The 6,716-nt window shown below is 28.7% G+C and overlaps 1 long non-coding RNA gene across 1 annotated transcript; it reads right to left on the reverse strand.

Annotated features, from left to right (window-relative positions):
* Nucleotides 1-4,383: 4,383 nt before the first annotated feature.
* On the reverse strand, nucleotides 4,384-5,361 carry LOC108459827 (uncharacterized). The gene is made up of 2 exons (XR_001867419.2): nucleotides 4,928-5,361; nucleotides 4,384-4,628 (listed from the first exon to the last, which is right to left on the reverse strand). It is a non-coding gene; the product is annotated as an uncharacterized LOC108459827 (long non-coding RNA).
* Between the last annotated feature and the right edge of the window lie 1,355 nt (nucleotides 5,362-6,716).

The following is a 6,716-nucleotide window of genomic DNA, read 5'->3' on the forward strand; positions in this document are numbered from 1 at the left end:
CAATGAGAAACTTACTTTCGTTGAACGTAAACTAGGCCATGCAACAACCATTGACCCCAACCAAGTGTTTTTTGCTGATAATGTCGGAGCTTTTAACAACAATGCAAATAGAAGAACAACTAGACTGGTCTAGCGCAAAGTTGATAGCAGGGATCGTGAGGAGCAAGGCCCTTTTATAGTTTAGGATGTTTCTATACACCCACTACCTTATGAGGAAACTAGTGGTACATCCACTAAATATTGTTTTGCCTGAGAATATGGATACCATTAATGTGGATGCTAGCAATGTGCTTGATATTAATGACAATGATGGTGTTGCTAACCCATTTTTACAAGAGAATGTAGTTGGCAAGAGAAACTAGAGTTTTTTTTTGGAATGGTCGAATTAATTATAATTTTTGAGGAGATTTAAAAAAGTAATTTTGTCATTGTATTAACATAGAATTTTATAATTTTTTAAGGGACTAAAATGTAAAATTTTCATTTTTAAAGATGACATAATTGAAATTTAAATTTTAGGAGTGTCAAAATACAATTGTACCATTAAATTAACTTAAAATTTTGAAAATTCTAAAGGAATTAAATGGGAACTTTTTATTTTATTTTATTGTGCATACATTGTGAAAGACACAATTGTTCCAGTCAATGCTACGAATGTTGAGAATATAGATACCTTATTTAAAGGTATTGATACCTAAAGCCAAACTTTTTTGGCATTTGATGATGAGTACATTAAGCTCAGTTTAGCATTTGATGATGAGTACATTGAGCTCGGTTTTGGTTAGTCATTCATCTCCTTTAATCAAAATAGCTCTGAGTTTTAATATAATATCATGGAGTCATTAGAGTTATCGTTGGTGTCTTCAAACATCGAGTGTAGCATTGCTCAATTAAGATTATCACCAATCCAAATTAAGAGTATTACACAAGTCATGTATGGAGAGCTTGATTTCTTCTTGATAAGTACTCATACATCACATAATTTAAGTTTTTATTACTTACTTTTCATTGATTCTCAGATAAAATATCATTTTTAGCTTAATTTGCATAATCAATGTGACATTTGCATACATTAACATTTTAAATATTTATGCTTTAATTTTTCATGATTTAGTATTTATTAATTAATGAGATGTTTTGAGAGTTAAAAAAGGTGTAAATTTGGAGACAGTTTAAAGTGAAGTAAGGAATTAAAACTAAACAAAATACGAATAGGAGAAAAAGAGGTGTGGGACGCAACTTAGAAAGCTGGCGCTACAGCTTGTATGGAAGAAGAAAATTTGGTGCCATGGCATGGGCATGTGTGAGCCCCAGCCACTAGTGTTAATTTGTGCAACAACTTTGGCCGCCTTAACTCCTAAAAGCAACGATATTTTCTCCCTTTTAGCTCAAGCACTTAATCTAGGTTAATTAAACTTTATAAATGGGATATTTTAGCAGAGGGTTTGGATTTTTTAACGAATTTTTATTATTTTTGCATTTTTCTGGTTCATGGATTTGCTAAGCAGTTAATTTTTAGAAATATGATGAAAAAATTTATTTAAGAAAGTAGGTCGTTTTTTTTTAATTTATTAATTTACGTTGTTTTTGGATAGAGAAAAGAAAATATATCCCACAGAGCACGCTTTTAGTCACGTCAACTGAAAACACGTCCTACAAGAAAGGTTTTTACTAAAAATTATCAATTCATCTATTTTCGTCAAATGGTTAAATGTTAGTGTTTTTTGTCATTGAGTCTCGGGTTTAATTCTTCTCTTACTCACAATAGTTCTTTTGATTAGATGGCTAGATAATTGTGATTTCATCATTGAGTCCTAAGTTTAATTCCTCTTATAAGTATTTTAATATGTATTTTTATTTCATGTTGTTTCAAGTTTTTTAATTAATGTTTATAAATTAATAAATATATTATTTTCAAGTTTTTTTATTTTTAATCAATAACTCTTTTATTTATAGAATCAAATAATTATTGTAAGTGCCATTATTTTTAGTAAATATAATTTTATATGAGTAATATTTATTTTAAATCCATATCATGAGTGTAGTAAATTGACATATTATATATTTTTGTATGCGTATTTGAAATAATTATTTAAAATATCTCACATATAAAAATATTTGAAATATCATACCCATAATGTAGATGAAAACAGTGATATCTAAAATAATTAATTGATTTTATAATATTAGAAATCATCATACCTCAAAATATAGGTGGATAAAATTAATATTTCACATATAAATATTATAAATAAAGAAAAATATATCTAAAGAATTAGTTGATATTTTTAAAAATAATTACATATTTATTATTTGATTTTATAAATAAAAGAGTTATTAATTTAAAAACTTGAAAATAATATATTTATTAATTAAAAAATTAATTTAAAACCTTGAAACAACATTAAATAAAAAATACTTATTAAAATATTTATAAGAGGAATCAAACTAGGACTTAAGGAAGAAATCCCAATTATCTAGTCATCTAGCCAAAAAACTTATGTGTTAAAAATATTAATTAAAATATAAAAAGCTTAAAACATGAAATAAAAAATACAAATATGAGTAGGAGAGAAGGCGAACTTAAGACTTAAAGATAAAAACACTAACATTTAACCACCTAACAAAAAGAGCTAATTGTCAATTTTCAGTGAAAACGCATCTCATAAGACATGCTTTCAGCTAACAGGGCTAAAAGCCCGCCTTGTAAGACGCGTTTTCACTGACACAATAGTGAAAAGTTGCCCTATAGGACTCATTTTCCTTTTTCTCTCCAAAAGCAGCTTAGAACAATAATTTTCAAAAAAAAAAAAACCTACTTTCTGAAATAAGTTTCTTTAACATATTTTTAAAAATTAGTGATTGCTAAAACCTCTTTTTCTATAAAAGCAACATCGAGATTTGATTTTAAAAGTTTGTGAAATCTAATTTCTCTTCATCTTTTCTTTTTTTCTTTAATATTTATATTTCTTCTAGTTTAATTATAAATATTTAGGCTTATTGAATATAGAGCTCATATTTGATAACTTAGAATTTTTGTCTTATCAATTAAAATAGTTTAACCAATACTTGTTTAATTGATTCTAATGCTTGTGACAAACAACATAATTGGATATAAAATATGTAAGCAATTTATGCTGTGTGGATATGTGACCTAATTTAAATAAATCTCGCTTGTTTGTGTTTGTTGGTTAGAATTAGGTCTTTCTCGTTTTTAATGCTATTGACAAGCTAAATCATAGGCACGAAGTTATAGGATTGTCTATTAGTAAGGAAAACAATTTCAATGAGCTTCCTTTTTAGTATTGACAATGTAATAAGAAATTGGTTACTAGGTGCGGCACCGACAATTATAACTAATTTACTAAAGAATATTGAAAACATCTTTGCATTGATGATTAAACTAGTGAATCAAACGAAGATTTTATCTTTGGCTAAAGCTTCATCTCATTGATTTTCTAAACCCCCCCAGTCATTTTTAATTTGCTTATCAATTATAATAATTAAATCTGTAATTGTTTAATTCATTCTAATACCTGTGACGAACTGCATAATTATTTATGTCATAACTTATGATTATATGGAGTGAATGTATGATCTAGCTTAGATAAGCTCCATTGAGGTGAGTTTGTTGGTTAGAATTAGGTCTCTGTCATTCTTAATGTTGTTAGTAAGTTAAATATTGAGCGTTGAGTTATAAGGTTATTTATTAATTAGAGAATTAATTTCAAACGAGTTGTCTCTTGGTTACCAAATAGGTAAGGAAATATTGGTTTCTCGACGTTGAGTCAACAACTATAACTAATTTATTGAAGGCATTAATGATATCCTTGCGTCAACGATCAAATCTATGAATTAAACAAGGATTTACCTTCGACTAATATTTTTCTTCATTGATTTCCCAAAACTTCTATTTACTGCTTTTTTTCACTGAGTTTTTTTTTCCTAAAAATTCCCTCTTATAACTTGTTTTTGTTTAAGAAATAAAGTTTATCTGTCTTTGTGGATACGACCCTACTTACAGCTATCTATTAATTTTTATGTTTGCATAATGACATATTTGGCCCTCCAACTTTACAAAAAAAAAAGTCATTGTAGCCCTTCATTTAATTTTCGTCATTTTTAGCTCTTAAACTTACATTATTTGTTAAATTACCCCCAAAATAGATGGAAAAATCAATGTCTACTAACTTTGTTGATGTGGCATAATATGAATTGGCATGTTAGCAATTAATTAATTATTTAAAATTTAAAATTTTAAAAATATATTAAAAAATTACTAAATTTATTAAAGTATAAAAAAATATTTTTTAAATTTTTAAAAATTAATTAACTGCTAACACGGCATACATGTGGACTAGCATGGATGCTACATCAGCAAAGTTAATAGATGTTAACTTTTTCATTCATTTTAGAGTTGTTGTGGGCTAATTCAGCCCGGAGCCCAATAAAAACAAGCCCAAACTAGCCCAAAAACCCCTAACAACAAACAAACTTGAAACCTTAGCAGCAAAGGAGTTGGCCTTCATGCCGCGAGCCCCATTTCGCCGCATCGTGCGCTCCTCCACCAACCACTATGGCCACGTCAGTGCCCACATCCGTCACGCTTCCGAAACCCACGTAGATACCTGTAACAAAAGAGCAAACAAATGGCAACGGCAGAGAGGAGATCGGGATTTTTGGATTTGCTTTCTTTACTATAAAAGCCACACAAAAATTTGTAAAAGGGGGTTTTTTTTTTTTTGGTTGTTTTTACACTATCAGTAGAAAATAGGCATAAATCTGAATACAAAGGCAATCAGAAATCAGTTTTTTTTAAGGTGATTTTTCCCTTTTATTTTCGCATCTCCATCCGATTTAGCTTCTTCTTTTTTTTTCCATATTTCACTTTGCTCTATTAAAAAAAAAAAAAGGATAAGGAGAATACCTGTTTCGGGTAGCGTCGTCGGAGCTTTGTCTCCTTCGTTTAGAATGGCACCCATTTGAAATCAGACCCTTTTTTTTTGGATTATGGTCTTGGCTTAGCTGTTTTGGCTGAAGAAAAAGATTTGAAAGGGGAACTGGGGTCGTGCTTTATTGTTTCAAAAAGGGAAATGGTCCAAATGATTTTTCAGCAAAGAAGGAAAGACCCACATGAATCGACCCATTTTGCTTTAGCCCCGTGTGTCCCAATTTCAATGGGATAATTTTGCCGTTAACCCTTCTTATTTGTTTAAATTTCGCCTTGATTTCTTTTATGTTTAAAAATCTACCCAGCTGTATTTTGATTTTGGTGTTTGGGTTCCCCTTTTGCGTGGTGTTTTGAAAGCCTAGGTTAATTCCCAGATTGATCCCTCAACATTTTATTGCTTTCGCTTTAGCACTTTCATTTGCGATTTGTTAATCTTGCGTTCCTTTTATTTTACGCCTTAAATGTCATATTGTTTTACCATCCAATATTTATGCGTTTTAAGTTATATATGTATTGTTTTTTAATCTGCTTTATGAAGTACCCATATTAGGTAGTTATGAAGTGTTTCAATCTTTTCTTTATATTGTCGATTCCATTTGTCCATATTGCCTGTTTCATATTATTACCGCATATATGTAACTTATTTTCTTTTATATATTGTTTATTTCAGTATCCATATATATAACCTACTGTACTTCTACATTTATATAGATCCTTAAATTATTTTATATGGTTTCGACCTTTGTTTTTTTTTTTATCTTTTTTTTATTGTAAGTTCATTTGTTTCCATTTTAAAATTTGTTTTACCTTTTATTTATATTAATTTGTCATGCAAATTTTGTGGAATGATTATATCTTTTTTAGTTTATTGATCTTTGATTTTTAAATGGTTCCTTTCAAATTTGTATATGTATATTTTAATAGTTTTTATCATATGGTCATTTTATTTTAAATTTTCTGTTATATATCCCTTATTTTAAAATCTTGCATGATAATTTTTATTATTATTTTATATATACACTTCTTTAATTGTTTATATATTATAATCGACTTCATATTATAATTATTCTTGTTATATTTTTACCCAATGTTTCTTTATTTATTTGTTTGTTCATTATTGCATTTTAAATTAGTTTTTATTTGTTTATCTATCTATTATTTTTCTGTATATACTTGAATGGTCTGTTTTATTTTTTATTTTATTTTTATTTTTGCATATAATGGTTATCTGTATTATTGCATTCAGTATTATCCTATCATGCATCCTAGCACCGGAGTTTTAAAAAATACACTACATTGACCTTCAATTGATACATAAAGTTTTGTTTTCAAAATAAGGCAATGTTTCGTGTTTGGGAGTCCGAAAGAGTTGTGCTCTAACGTGCTAGGTTGTGGTTTTTTCGGTCATCCAAATGTCTAAATATCCTTCTATTTTCAGGTTTTGGAAAATTAAGGGACTATTTTGATCTTGAGGGTTAAAATGTTACATCCTAATGTGCTGGTTGTGATGTTTTGTCCTTTCGGAACAAATGAGCCTTAATATTCCAAAACGAACCGTTTAAATATTTTCTGAAAGAATCATATTTTAAAATCTCTCAAAATTCTCAACAATAAGGACATTTATTGATCAATTTGGTACCAATTTTGGGCGTTATGAGCGTGCTGACCCTTCCTCGTACGTAATCGACTCCCGAACTTATTTTCTTAAAACTCGTAGACCAAAATGCTTTATAAGGTGGCCCAATTACACCTCAAAAAGGATTGG

The sequence above is a fragment of the Gossypium arboreum genome, chromosome 4 (assembly GCF_025698485.1).
Source record: "Gossypium arboreum isolate Shixiya-1 chromosome 4, ASM2569848v2, whole genome shotgun sequence".
Classification (NCBI taxonomy): Eukaryota; Viridiplantae; Streptophyta; class Magnoliopsida; order Malvales; family Malvaceae; genus Gossypium; species Gossypium arboreum.